Source organism: Lissotriton helveticus, chromosome 9 (genome assembly GCF_964261635.1).
Source record: "Lissotriton helveticus chromosome 9, aLisHel1.1, whole genome shotgun sequence".
Lineage (NCBI taxonomy): Eukaryota > Metazoa > Chordata > Amphibia > Caudata > Salamandridae > Lissotriton > Lissotriton helveticus.
Window position 1 is genome coordinate 1,195,891,535 of NC_136070.1, and position 12,572 is coordinate 1,195,904,106.

The window sequence follows — 12,572 nt, forward strand, 5'->3', positions numbered from 1 at the left end:
ATTATTTTTTGTGAGTTTAGATATTTGTACTTATTTATTTCCAGGAGATAAACCTTCCTGCTCTTGTAAGAAGTTTCCTTAGGCATCAAAATTGATCCTGAAGATTTTTCCAGCTGGCGCTCAGGCGGTTTTGCCTGCAGGCGTGTTGACAGCATCACCAGAAAAGATGTAGAAACTCGAAAAAAGTGCCAACTGTGCAGACGTCAACTCCTCTTATTTTCACACAAATTTCATGCCAAGATTTGAAGCAATGTTTTTGCTCAATATTTATTCCTTTCTCTCTTGGAACTGTGACCAAATTTCAGTCAAATAAGTGTTGCTTCTTAAGTTCATAGGTGTTCAATCTTTGCTGGACTGCAAATACATCCAATTGTCTGACAATTATGTTTGTGATTGATGTCTGGGATGTCACGATATAATTTGCTTGGATGCAGATAAAAGCACTAGTAGTGTAAAAAGAATAAAAATAATAAAAACTCGCACGGAATGGAGAAGAGGTCACTGTTTAGAGGATCCGGTTTTAATTTCCGAACTACTGGACTTTGCTCCATTCAAGGTACGAAAGCCACCAGATGCATTGGGCACCAGTCTTGTTTCTTTTTCTTGCAGATTAAATCTGTTTTTCAGAAATCACTGTCCAGTAAGGAGACTCTGCTGCGCTTCTCTCGGTGCTGGGGAATGTTAAACTTAAACTGGAGATCTGTCTCCCCACTACAGCATTAAATGCAGTGCACATGGAGGCCTTTCTGCTCACTATATTCAAATTTTTGCTACCCACCATTGAACCCTAGCACACCTTCGTGTGAAGCAAGAATGTGTGACTGCATGCAACTTGGGTCAGCACAGTGGTCACCCAGGCAGGTTCAGCTGTGGGCTGGAGATTGATAAGGATGTGTTTCGTTCTCCGCTTTGGACCACTCTTCACCAAAGACGTAACTCATAGTCGTATCCATCTAACAAAGCAAGGGACCCAATGTTCTTCCTATTTTAATTTGGCTCATCATTGCCAATTGTCGGGAGCCACATCAGGCAATCTTAAAGAAATTTGCATTTGTTAACACCGTTGCCGAACTTTCAGAACCTTAATTCCTTGCCAGAGGTTGCAATTCATGGACATTCTGGGCACCTTGGATGTGAAAGCCATTCCTGGTACAGTGCAGTGTCTCTCTATGAAGACCACTCCTATTCCGCAAAACATGGGTTTAGAGGGTTTGGGATATTGGGGTTTTGTGTCCTCTGCTGCAGGTAATGTGAGCAAATTGAGTTGAACACATCAAATGTAGATGAATGGATAAATTACTGGAGAAATGTAAAAAATTGGGACATCCCAAATAGGTCAACCTCTTTGCAAAGAAGTTTAGTAGTAAGTATACTCTCTTTCTGCAATCTCCTCTTTGTGCTTTGAGGGACACTTTCAGTCTCGGTGTGGAACTACATTGATATTATCCTTCCCTGCTGAGCCATTCAGTGTGTTTTTTTTAGAATATAATTACATGCAACCTCTGTAGTGATAAGGTGTTTTTTTAGGATGCTGATTGGATGGAATTGTAGGTAGATTCTGATATTTCTTCCGGATCATTTTTTATGGCTTCCAAGAACTGTAAAAGGTTTACAACACTGTTCACGTCCAGGGGTCCTCTTACTGTATAGGTTCCCAGAAATTGTCAGTTTCCAAATTGTTTGGGCTAATGCGGTCTGCATAGTGTATTTTCTGTCCACTTTACATCTCTGTAGCAACACATGCTGTGGCTCTTGTATCACATCTTGCTGTTTCCTTGGTTCTTCAAATTTTTATCAAACTGTAAATGTTCCTTATTAAAGTGCAAAGTCCTTAAGCCATTCAAAGTATGTTCACTATCACATTAGAGCATTAGTGTGTGATCCTATGGTAATGCTTGAAAAGGCACTATGAGAGAACGTCCCTACAGATGTAATGTCCACAACATGTCAGGAGAATGAGTATTATTAGCAACTAAACTGCTGGAGGACTTTCAAAATGTATTCATGCCTGTGATGAGCATATGCTCTCTGATCTTCTGGTCTTGGTGTCCAGGCTTTGTGTTGGCGTCCTTTTGTGTGTAAATTAATGACAAATTCTCTGTGAAGTGTATGGCAGTGGCCAAGTATGCAGTATTTTCTGGCATAGAAAGAATTGACAAACTTCTGGTATCGGTTTTTGTTTTTCACTTCCAGAAATACAGGTATCTGTGTGTCATAAGGGAAATTACCCCACAGTTATTGTTACTTTAATACCGGACTCAATTGTTAGTGATAAGTTGTTGGTTGTACAAACCATATCTTAGGCACGAGCTTAGAAGAGCTTATTTAGAAAATGAATGTTACTGTATTTAGATGAGATTGACATACAATAGGTAGCAAAGAATCTACAATTATTCATGTGAACTAGCATTTCAGAAAGTGTTGTAAAATGAAGTACAGGTTGGCATTCACGTTGATACAGACCTGTCTAGATGCACATGATTATTAAACTTTGTTTATTAGAATCCAACCCAATTCTGCCAGAACCTCTAGGGTACTGTAAACTACTAACATATTAGTATACAGGAGGGAAATAATTCACTCCGAAGTGAAACGTCATGGTATTCAGAACTAAACCTTTGTTGAACTTTGACATGTCCTGGCTGTCCTAGGTGAAGAAAACCACATTCTTAAATACATTGTGAGTGGCTCCTGTCTTGATGTGAGCAGTGGCTATACTTCCACAGCCTTATGTAAAGCTCTCTGAGACCTCCGGGTATAGCCAGCGCTATATAAAACTCAAATAAATAAATAAAATAAACGTCAAAACAATTTAATTTCTATTGAGAACAGACTACTGTGACCAATTCCAGGTTTAACCCTGGTAGTTGGGCACAAGCAGCAAGGCCTTCTTTAGAGAAAGTTCATTAGCATAGTTACTCTGTAGGATCTGCATCTGTTGGCATGGTCACCCTAGATTGCTTTTGCCTTTTACCGGCCATATTTCTGCTGGTATTAGGACACTCTACACTGTGAAACTTAGTGTGTGTGTGTGTCACTTGTTTCGCCCGAATGGTCGGTTTATCTTTCCGACAAGGCCGTTGTAGATGTGACAAACACTACACTAGCGTTGAGGATATTAAATGTTGTATGCGGACTCCAGTTTATACTTGCACCACCCAAATATGGCAAAAATATATGGCTGCCAGGAGCATCACTGTGCTTTGGCTGCAGTTTAAAATCACCACAGTGACATGTGGAAAGAAAAAGTGCCTTTGCCATGCAGGACAGCCTTTTTGTATATGTTAAGTGACCACAAAGTGTGCATTGTAAGCACACTGGGCGGGGTACTTAATCATTTAAAAGATAAAGATTTCATATTGTGAACAGTGACAAAATATCCAAAAGCTATTTTCACTGTGTAGATTAAGCTAGATGCTCCATGAACAAACCTAGGTATAATTGGGGAAAAAAATTCTCTTTGGGAAAATGCTAGCAAAATGATCATTACTTTCCGCGCCATTTTAAAAATCTGATTTCATAGTTAAAGCAGATCTTTGATAAATTTACTTGAAATCAACTTTATTAAAATGTATTTTGTCCAGCCAGAGCCAAAACTGTCTTAGAACCATTTTTGCCACTCATTTTGCATCCTAAAGGTCGGTACACACCCCTGGTTGGCGTTAATGACCCTGCTCTCAAGAGGAAAATGGACTCTGGGCCCAGGGAGGCCGGGTTGTTTCCAACAACTAATCACCAAGGATTAGCCATCTAGAAGGGGGACAAGAACCGTTGGGAGAACAGGGGACGATAGCCTTCATACTACCTCTTTTGACTTGGAGATGCCAAATGGAGCTTAACAGTATCTGCTTCTAATCATTCTCAGGACCCTCACAGATTTCCTGGTTCCAGTTCCAGCTAGGAGAAAAAAACTGTTCTAGTCACTGACAGAAAGAGGAGACTTCTTCTAAAATGGGTAGAGCTTTAAGGAGAAACAGGGCTCCTTTTGATGGAAAAAAGGGTTAGCCATTGTGGAGGTGGGGCTTCTAGGAAAATGTAGGGTAAAGTGGAAAGTAGATGCTGCAAAAGGAGGTTGGCATAGGATGATAAAGTGGACCGGAATGAATGGGGACAATTCTACAACTGCTGACTAATGTGCAGGGGAAGACTCATCTTGCCGCAACCACCTCAAAATATTCTTGACTCTGAGGAAACCACAGCAGAAGAAAGACGACCATTCTGCAGGAAAAGTACTGAGACTCCTGACATCTTCTAACACCAGGGTCTGGAACTGTTCTGCGAGGATCAGGTGACTGACATCCTGTTTGCCTGCTGCAGGGACTCCAAAGACAGGAAAACTGCTGACTCCATGAGGACCTAACTGACCACAGAGGACTTGACGCTGCTGGGACCTTGCTGGAGAGAGCCCTGGTGCTTAGTAGCCTGTCCTCAGAACCCAGGGGCTGCAAATGTGAAAAGTGGACATGAGTCTCTTATTTCCCCACCCTCTGGAGAACTGGAACATGGTTCTTATTTTTGCATAGGAAGGGTGCACCCAAGGCGGCCAAGAAAACGAAATTGTAGCTTTTGCTGCATGCAAAACAGTTTGAGTGGATTTCACTGTACTGGAGTTTTGGGTGATCTGGCCGGCATTAAACCCCTTTCTGACCTCCATCAAGGAAAGGCTAGTTTGCAGACAACACCACTGCTTTGTGGTACTGTAACAAACAGGGTGGGGTAGTGTTGTGGACCCTTTGTCAAGAGGCCTTGCACCCCTGGACATGGCTGGAAAGTCAGGCCATTTCCCTGGTTGTTCAACACCTGGCGGGCTCTCTGAACACCAGGACAGACTAACTCAGTTGAAGATGGCTAGTGAATCATGAATGGCGTCTCCTTCTGGAGTTGGTGAAAAGTCTCAGCAGTGGTGAGAACCTTGGTTAGATCTGTTCGCCACCTCCGAAAATGCGGAGTGCTAGTAGTTCTGCTTGCAGGAGTGTCAAAGTCGGCTCTTGCATGGAGGCTCTTTTTTTCATCTTCAGTGAAGCTCAGACCTCATGTACACCTTTTTGCCCATACCACTCTTGCCCAGAGTTCTCAAGATCAGCAGTAACCGGGCCAAGTCATTCTTGTGGCTCTGGACTGGGATTGGAGAGATTGGTATTCTGAGCTGTTGAGCATGGCCATCCGTCCTCCAATCGGGTTACCTCTATGGGAGGATCTTCTGTTGCAAGGGAGGGTTTCTCCACCTGAATCTATCAGCACTCAGCCTTCATGTGTGGAGATTGAGTGGCTGCAGTTGACCGCTTTCTATCTTCTGCCCGATGTCTGCCCAGTTATCTTGGCAGACAGGGGTCCCTCCATCAAGAGTGTATATGTCTGCCGCTGGGGCAAGGTGTGGCATGGTGTGCAGAGAAACAGTTTGGCCCTCTTTCTGCTTTCCTCTGTCAAGTCCTCCTCTTACTACTTTCTCTTGTCCAGCAGGGCTCTTCTCTGGGCACCCTTAAGGGTTACCTTTCTGCTTATGACTGATCAGCCATCCCTCATCAAGAACCCTGTTGTACATAAGTTCTTCAAAGCTTTGCAACACCTGTTCCCACCTTTGCCCTTCACCATGCCTCAGTGGGACCTCAATCTGGTCCTACCTTTCCTGATGTGTGCTCCCTTTCAGCCATTACACAGTTGTCCTCCTTACCAAGACTGCCTTAGGGCCCCATAGGGGTCAGTAAGCTTCGGGCTTTGTCATCCAAGCCTCTGTACCAAAACATCAACCCAGACAAGTTGGTTCTTTGCATTGCAGCTTCCTTTCTACTGAAAGTTGTCACTCCCTTTCATGTAGGACAGTCGTCCACCCTACCTACCTTTTGTGTTCCTCCACATCCCTCCAAGGAATAGGAGCAACTTTACCCTCTGGACCCAAAAAGAGTGTTGTCATTCTACCTTGACCACAAAAAAGATTTATGATGAATGACCAACTCCTCGTGTGGTATGTCTGAGTGAAGAGGGGAAAGGCTGCACAGGAACGGACCATGTCCCTATTGATAGTGCTTTGCATTAAGATCTGCTACACATTGGCCAAGAAGAAAACCCCTGAGGGCTTGTGTGCTCATTCCATTGGAGTCAAGTTTGTGACCACTGCTTTAGAATGTGAGGTCCCAGATATCTGCCAGGCAGCACTGTGGGCCTCTCTGCTCAAGTTCACAAAACACTACTGCCTGGACAGTTGGGTCCTTTACCGATTCAGTCCCGCAGGACTTTATGGTGTGAAATTGTGTCGCAGACCCACGCAGGAGAGGAATTTCTTTGGTATCTATTCTAGGGTAAGGAATCTGCGACCAGAAGTCTCAAATCAGATAAACAATTTACTTACCTTCAGTAAAGCCTTATCTGGTAGAGACCTTATCTAGCGACAGATTCCCTACCGACTCATCCTCTTCCCTCTTTGAACGGATTTCTAGGGACAGAACTTTCCCCGTTGAGGGCCCCAGTATTCCACACATGGGGTAAGTGATATTTGTGGCTCCGCACTCCTGGCATGGAAAGTCACAAAAAGAAATCGTTCACGCACTGGTGTGGCGCCTATATAGGCATCACGCAAGTCACTTCCGGCGAAAATGATGCCTCACGAAGCCAAACAACGCCACCTACCTTGGTGTAGGGGTACCGCTCACGAAAACGTTTCGGTTCCAGTCTGACACCTGGGGACAATTCTGTGCGGCCTAGATAGTCTCTAAAAGAGAAGGCCTAACTGAAGGTAAGTAACATGTTCTTTCAAACTATTACTTTTAATAAATCCCTCTGAATGCAGTGATATAAGCTGAGCTACTAAGGTGAAACATCCCCATGTTAAGGAAATACACATTTTTTTTAAGTGCACTTATCGTATTTTTACATGTTTGTTGCTTGACTTACATGCCAAATATTTTCCTGTTTCAACTCTTGCATTGGCTTTCAGAGCCAAGCCAGACCATTGACTTGGTTCTGGCTTGACTCTCCCTGTTAATATGTTGGCTGGCTCAGATATACCCAGTCTGTCGCAATAATGACTTGATGTCACTGTTGCTGCAGACAGCCAATGTGGTTGACACTCCCAGGCCAAAACCAACTCATTATTAGAGGGGGTTCCACTTGGGAGGCTCCCACCTCATACACCCCATCTCCGCTGAAGCTACATCCCTGGGCACATATGTGGCCATCACTCTGTGGAGAAGCCATGGATTGTATGTGCTTGTCGTCTGAACAGCCCAATGGCCCTCTGATGGAATGAATGAATGAATAACTTTTATTGTGTGGTTACTTAAAACCATTACATTAAAACCAAAGTATAAAATTGCAAAAGTTAAAAAAAACACAAAGTTTCTGTAGGCAGGCATTTGTAAGAAGATCCCAGAGTTCATAAGGGCACACGCGGTCGGCGCCCTCTGATGGCCCATGAGAATCCTGCACTGCCTTCAGCCTCCTCTCCAGCTCTCAACTGTGTCATAAACACCCACCCATAACCTGAGCTCACCTTTATATGTAGAAGTCACTCATTTCACATTAATCAAGAGTACCATGGCGCGTGAAAAGAAGTTACTGAAACACATCAGGAAAAAGCTAATGCTCATAGGGAACGTAGGATGAAATAAACCATGCAAAATATATACAAGGACAGCATCCCTGACATGGATTACCAGAAGGTTTTTTTACAGTTTGTTGCTTGCATAGTTAAGGACAGGATAAAAGGGCCTGGGCAGAATCTGTTTTACATTGCTTTTCAAGTACTGCCACTGAGACAGGCAGACACGCTTAAAGTCCTGCTTGAAGCCATAAATAAGATGAAATGATTTGATCTTGATAAAGGTGATGGATGTGTCCCGAACAAATGCAATAGCACGGTGGGTGGGGAAAAAAGACCGCTGTAGTGGGGGACAGAGTGAAGAACAGGAAGTCGCTGACTGAAGGAGCGTCTTTAGAGCCTTAACCCGAGCGCCTTGTGCATCCTGGCAAAGAATATGTGAATTTGCACCAACCATAATCCAACCTGATTATCACCAGGCCACAATGACCCAATCCTGAGAAAATATTGGGTGGGGAGGGCCGGGGGGGGGGTGTCCACCCACACCCTCCCACCCCCACCGAAGATACGCCCTACCTACGGTGATAGTGCACTTTACGCAAACACCTGTTGTTTTGTCATGTGTGCTCATGTGAAAACTGCTGAGCAATTGCAAATGTATCCTTTCTGCACCCCCGTTTCCCCCTCCCCTGAAAGTATTTTTTTACTCCTAACCTTTTCTAGTGTGGGAGGAGAATGAAATGTTGGTGAATGCCGTTCAACATACAAGTTAGTGGGTGTGCACATACTCACGGGGAGTTCCAACTCTGGATCTACTGCACAGTCAGAGAGGGTGTTCTCAGCTCTGATGTAACGTGAACACCGCCATCATTTGTCACCTCACTGCTTGGCCTCAAGATGGACAAGTGGATTTTTTTTACAGGACAAATAGATTTCTGACACATCCTGTCCCTAGGGCAAGGAGGTATTTTATGAGATTTCACTCCCCTAAATCTAATTCCTGATGTATCGCAACATGAATACATTACAGTTGGGAAATAAACAATCGGACAATCCCAAACCAATTTAGTTGAAAAGAATAAAATGTAATGATTAAAAGAAGTCAGTAGTAGAGATCAGGAGTTATTGATATAGCCACCTCTCTAGTATTAAAAAATAATGAAACCTAAAATGAAGTAAAAATAAAAATGAAACGACCTATAGAAAATAATAGGCAGTACAAAATCAGTAAAATACAATTTGGGGGCTGTTGACTTGAACTAGGCCTCCTCCACTACGACCCAGGTTGAAGCAAAATCTGAGGTCTTATACAGGCTGTTAATTCAGCCTGGTCAAGAATTATTGAAGGTTGGGTTCTGGGCTTCCTAGACTACCAACCAGTGTTGGAGTGAGGTTGGGAAAGAGTTTGCGATATTTAATGTATGTGGGAAGGGGGGGCGGGGGGTGAGGGGGGTTACGTCTTAAATTTGAGATTTTTACACAAAGCTTCTCTGCAGGTCTTTTTAGTGCAGATATACAGCTGACTTGCAAGTGGTTTTTAAATCTGGCTTTTTAATTGCAAGAAATACAGCTCTTTTACATATAGGCCCAAGTCTGTGCATTCATATAGGCGGTTTTAAGAATGTTACATTTCAATAATTTGTCCCATTTAAAATCTTTAATTTGTCCTCTGGGCAGATTGTGCTAATTGCATGCATTGTACGGCTAATTTACAGAAGGATTGAGTGTAACTGTTATGTTGGTATGTGCAATATTCTTATTCCAGGCTGCCCAAAAGGAGATTATTAGGTAAATTAAGTTTTATCTCTGTATAGCTGAGTCATCTACTAGTCACCTCTTACCAGTCTTTGTTTACTTTATCAATAAAGCATTAAGTGACTTATGGATTCTGCTGCAATAAGGAACGCCACAAGAAGACTTCATTTTGAGACTCCTATCCTCTGCCTTCTCAGAATTTCCATTTGTACAGTTTCTCGTTAATTGAAAGTGCTTTAGTCTTTTCTACGCTGCTCTTCATTAAAATGACAACTTTTTGGATGCAATACGAGAGGTGCCTTATGTCTTTTTGAAAACTTGTCCACCACCAGACTCCTTGCTATTGCCATGAGTTGGAGAAAAATAAGTGTTTGGTCAGGTTACATTTGTGTACCAAATAGAGAAACGTGGTATTGTAGGTAAAGTGTGTATATGTGGTCCTGGGCCCTGAATAGCTGCTAAGACTACCAATATTGATCATAGAATGGACAGTAGCTAGGTCTGGATGTAGACCTTTCTTCTAGAAAAGAAAAAAAACCTAATGCTAAAAATGTGTTTACACAGGGCAAGCAATTTCATACCCTTTAATAGGGGATTATTTAGATGTAGCGGAGGGAGGTGGAGCCTATGTATTTGTATTTTTTGGTATTTGTAGAGTGCACAGCTACTCAGCTGAGTGTCCTGGCGCTAGGAGAATGTGACGGCCCGAATATGAATCACAGTGCAAGGCTATTGCTGAAACAACCAGGTCTTTAAGGCCTTCCTGAAAGGGAGGAGATCATGCGTCTGTCTCAAAGTGAGCAGCCTGCCGTTCCAAAGTTTGCCAACTTCTACCTGAAAAGATCGTCCTCCTATTCGAGAACGAAAGAACACAGGGGTGTTTACTAGCGACAGGGACGAGGAGCGCAGAGAGTGCCGTGAACGATAGAGCTGGACTCTTTTCCTGAGATAGGGGGCTCCAGTGCCATGTAGGGCCTTAAAGGCCAAAACAAGGGCCTCGAAGTGGATCCTCTTGTGGATCGGGAACCAATGAAGAGAGCTTAAGTCGGAAGACATTAGCGTCCTGGGGCCAAGTAGAAGAATGGCCCTTGCTGCGGCATTTTGGACCCCCTGGAGGCGGGTGAGTAGGTAATCCGGTAGTCCAAGGTACAATAGATTTACATAATCCAACCTAGATCCAATCAGGGCCTGAACCACGGTCTTCCTGTGGGGGACCTGGAGAAGGGACAGGATCTGTTACAGCATTTTCAGGAAGCCGAAACATTGTCCGGCTACAGCATTAATTTGAGATTTCATATTTAGTGAGTCATCCATTTTCACCCCCGAGTTTTTAACTGACCTGACCGAGGTAGTAGGTGGATACAGGTCATGTGGCCACCAACTGCGCCATATGTTGGGGGCAGGCCAAAGAAAAGAATTTCCGATTTATCGGAATTGCATTTCAATTGATTAAGCTGTAACCAGGCAAACACCTTTGATTAACAGGAATTGATCTCTTCGCCATTAAAATCAATGTCCTTGTCACAAGTGAAGAGCAACTGCGTGTCGTCAGCATACAACACTATTTTTGCTCCATGAGACTTAGCCAGATTTGCCAGAGGGGACATGTAAATATGAAACCATGTAGGGCTGAGAACCGAACCCTGAGGGACTCCCACCTTCAAGGGGGGAATGGGAGCCGAAAAAGGCGGAGCCCAGACTGTCTGTTGGCGGTCAGGTAGAAAGGAGGCAAACCACTTGAGTACATTCCCGAATAGGAGGCGATCATGAGGGATGGTATCAAAGGCCGCTGACGGATCCAATAAAATCAGCATGGCCTTGCCACCCCTCTCGAGGACATCTTTTATGGACTCCGAGATTTCAAGGAGTGCCGTTTCCGTGCTGAAATTTGGCCTGAAACCCGATTGACTGTGATGCAGTATGTTGTTAGATTTTACAAACGTGATGGTAACATTAACATATTTTTCCAACGTTTCAGAAAAGAATGGTAAGAGCGATTATAGGCCCATAGTGGGAAGCTATATCTGGGTCCAAGGTTGGATTTTTCAGGAGGGGGAGTATTTGCACCTACTTCCACCTAGTCGGGACATGCCCCAGCTGTAGAGACACATTCAGAATCTGATTACTGGGTTGATGAACGCAGCTATTGATGCAGCGTGGAAGCAGGACATGGATCCGAGGGAGCCCCCGACATCAAAGTTTTCATGATTTCAGCTGAGGTTGCCAAGGAGAGAGGGGGGAACTCAGAAAAGGAGGGAGCCCTGGTCCGAGGGAGGGGGCAGGATAGCTCCGTGTCTGGTCCAGGAGCCAGGGGGAGGGTAGCAAAAGCGTCCTGGGTTTGCAGAATGACAAAACCTCTTGGAAACGTTGTTTGGGACTTCAGCCTAAGGCGCAAAAGACTGTTGGCATCCTGTCTTTACATGACAGCACCTTATTCAATTCCCACATAGACGAAGAGGATAAAAACTGGTTCAGAAATAGAACGTTCAGTGAGTCTGGAACAGGCTTTTACATAATCCCCAAAGACCTATTTCTCAAATGAGGCCTTATTCTGAAGGTAAATCATTTCTGGAAACCCCCACACCACTGCAAAAGGGAAGCTGGCTCCCCTTTGCCACACTACTGATGGTCCAATCTTTCGTACAAAGAATAGGGTCTCTTTTGTCTTGGCTCTCTGCCAAGGTAGCCATTCTCCAGCAGTAGGTAATGCTGTGCTTGTCGTACTCCGACATTCAAGTGTTACAATGCTGAAGCAATGCAACAAGCAAACACTCAGTGAAACTTCTAAATGAAACCAATGTATCCATACTACTTGCAGCCACTACTGATCAATCAATCAACAATCACTGCTGTTTGGATTCGAAGTGGAACAATGTTTTCTGATGGGACATGTCAGCCTGTTTAATTAGTAATTCTCACCATGTCACATGGGTTTCTCTGGTACTGTAACAAAGTGTATGCTGGGTTTCTGAATCTGGGTCGCATTACTTATTGGAAAAGGCATATGACTTCTCTGTTTAAAAACAATAACATTCGCAAGAGTTCTTTTTCTTTGACTCCAGACAAAACGCCCCCCTTCCTGTCATTGAAAGTGTCTTGTTTTGTTTGATTGGATGCATCGATTATGGTTCCATCTGTCACATTACTTTTTCTCATGGTGATGTTTTACGTTTTTTTCCCCTTCCTTTTTCAGGTGTTAAAAAAAAGTTACAACGAATTAGGACTTGAAAGTCAAACAAATTATTTAGAGATCTAATCAGGTGGCTGTGAATTATTCGAAGGT

The 12,572-nt window shown here is 43.7% G+C and overlaps 1 protein-coding gene across 1 annotated transcript in view; it reads left to right on the forward strand.

The window, feature by feature from the left end:
* ITPR1 (inositol 1,4,5-trisphosphate receptor type 1) overlaps positions 1-12,572 on the forward strand; it is a 1,533,308-nt gene that overhangs the window by 1,494,618 nt on the left and 26,118 nt on the right. The gene's annotated exons all lie outside the window — the stretch shown is intronic.